General features: G+C 43.5%; 1 pseudogene; it reads right to left on the reverse strand.

The window, feature by feature from the left end:
• Positions 1–620: 620 nt before the first annotated feature.
• The window catches only part of LOC104816703, a 7,628-nt pseudogene continuing 5,727 nt past the window's right edge, over positions 621–2,521 (reverse strand).

Genomic DNA, 2,521 nt, shown 5'->3' on the forward strand with positions numbered 1-2,521 from the left:
CTCTTTTGGACGTCTGTAGAGTCCTTTTATCAACCCTAGGCGGCGCTCCCGAAGTCCTACTCCCGTTCCAATTCTGAAAATTCGATCTGGGCTTTTTTCTGGGTTTTGACTCGGACCGAGTCAGTACTCTGACTCGACCGAGTCAAAACGAAACATAATGAATTCGGCCCAGCCCAATCTTCTGACTCGGGCCTTCTGACTCGGGCATGTTGACTCGGGGTAAACTGACTCGAACGTTCTGACTCGGTCTCCTCGTAACAGGCTTGAATTGGGTCCTTTTCAGCATGTTGACTCGGCCCAATTTCTGTTGTTGACTTTGGCCGAGTCAAGGTAGGAAGTTCTTGATGTATTTCAATCCTTTTAGCTCCAGATTGCTTCCATCTTGGTCCAAATCTCATCCAAGACCTGTAATCCAATAAAAACACAACCAAACCGAGTTTCGTAGCCTAACGCGCCTATAATGCCTATAAATGAATATGATCCTCATATAAAATCCTATAGAAACGCCCTGAAAATATAGAGAGAATTAGGAATTATCAATACACGCCTTTATAGTCCTCCTGTTACGCAGGACGTTTGACGTATATAAAGCACACAACTCATGTTGGATTTCCTCGGTTGTTTCCTTCTTTTCGGTCACATACTCGGACTCTTTATCGGAGTTATATGCCCCTTCATCCTTGATAGACTTCCCTCGTCGTTTGGGACATTGATGTGCCATATGAACTTGGTCCCTACACTTGTAATTCACGTTCTTGCGAGTAGGATTAGTATATAAGGAGAACATGTTGTTACCTTGATGTTTTTGTTCATGTTTGCATCCATGCATAATTTTTGCTCCCTCGTAATCGTCATGTCGTCCGTGGTCATGAGTCGCTCATTGACGGATATTACGTCTTTCTTGGAAGCATTGACGTTCGTTTTGAATATCTTCAAGACGAGCAAGTCGACCATCGATGTCTTGAAGAATCTTCAAAATAACACTTTGTTCTTCTTTTGATAAATTCATGATTAAAAGAGTTGAGCACACAAATGAGCACACAAATTCGACAATCACAAAGTACAAAATCAGATTCGATCAAGGAAGGATTTCACCGTGAGTTGGAGATGTTTGAGGCTCGTGAATCTTGCTTGAATCCCTCGTTTACAGCCTATCAAAACAGAACACAAAATCAGACTTTCAGAACTTATGTTTTGGAATAGTTTTTCGGTTTCGTTATGAAACAAAATTGAAATGACAATAAAACGAAATCGCAAAAGGATAGATCTCATCCGTGGAACGTCCTATGGCTCGAGCAAGCTCTTATACCAAAATGATACACGCCCAGCAGCGGAGAGGATGGAAGTCTGATCCAAAAAACACAATCACCCGCACTCGACGAAGGAGGCTCTCGAACTCACGTTTTCGGTAATGGAAATCGAAGGGGAAAGAAGATGGAAAATGCACCCATTGAACGCCAATTAGCTGATATCCTTACGAAACCACTTGACATTAATGGGTTTACGAGTTTACGTGTTTTTTATTAAAAAAAAAATTGAGTTAGGAGAAATCTGATTTTATCTCTAATGGTGTCTATTTAAAAGTGATTTGGTTCAATGATTGTGAAGGAGAGTGATACTTGACAGATATTGTGACACCCGTAACCCGTGTACAGTATACGGGCTGTGCCACATGGACGATATAAAATAAAATAATAATAATGCGGAAGCAAAATCACGAAATCCAAAAAACATTTTTAATAAACCAGAGTAAGCAGCGGAAAATACAACAGGCGATCAGTATCGCAAAATAACACATGTCCGAATAGTTATAATTTAACCGTACAAAATACGGGAAATACAAGTCTCGTCACCCAAAATGTAAATCCCGTACATGATGTTGCCTCTCTCAGGTCGTCGTCTGCCGGATGCGCTAGGCGTAATCCTCGTGATCTGAAAAATGTAAACCACGAGGGCTAAGCACAACTGCTTAGTGAGTAGCCCGGGTTGAACCCGAAAATCCCGTTCCCAACGAGAACGGTACAGTCGACATTTCCATAAAGAAAACACATGCAATAAGTAAAAACACGGTAAGCACGTAAATAGCAATCACAATCACGCCCATATGGAGTCCACCATAGGGCTTAGCCGTATACCCTGGTCAAGTCCATGACCAGGGGCGAATCTACGCCCGTCACTCGCGTGACGTTGGCCATCGCATCGCATGCGATCGTGCGCGTCTCCTGCGCCTGTCACTCTCGTGACTACCGATGTCAAGTCCATGACACAACAGAAATATAATCATACCCGTATGGAGTCCACTATAGGGTCCAGCCATATACCCTAGTCAAGTCCATGACTAGGTGCGAGTCCACGCCCGTCAAGTCCATGACGTTGGCCGTCGTGTCGCACACGACTAAAACGCGTCTCAAACGCCCATCAAGTCCATGATGGTGATGGTTGAGTCCACAACCATCCACAAACACAATCACGCTTAACTCGTACGCACGAGCAAGCTACACACATGGCACACAACGTGCAA

This window comes from Tarenaya hassleriana, unplaced genomic scaffold, assembly GCF_000463585.1.
Source record: "Tarenaya hassleriana unplaced genomic scaffold, ASM46358v1 Cleome250, whole genome shotgun sequence".
NCBI classification, from domain to species: domain Eukaryota; kingdom Viridiplantae; phylum Streptophyta; class Magnoliopsida; order Brassicales; family Cleomaceae; genus Tarenaya; species Tarenaya hassleriana.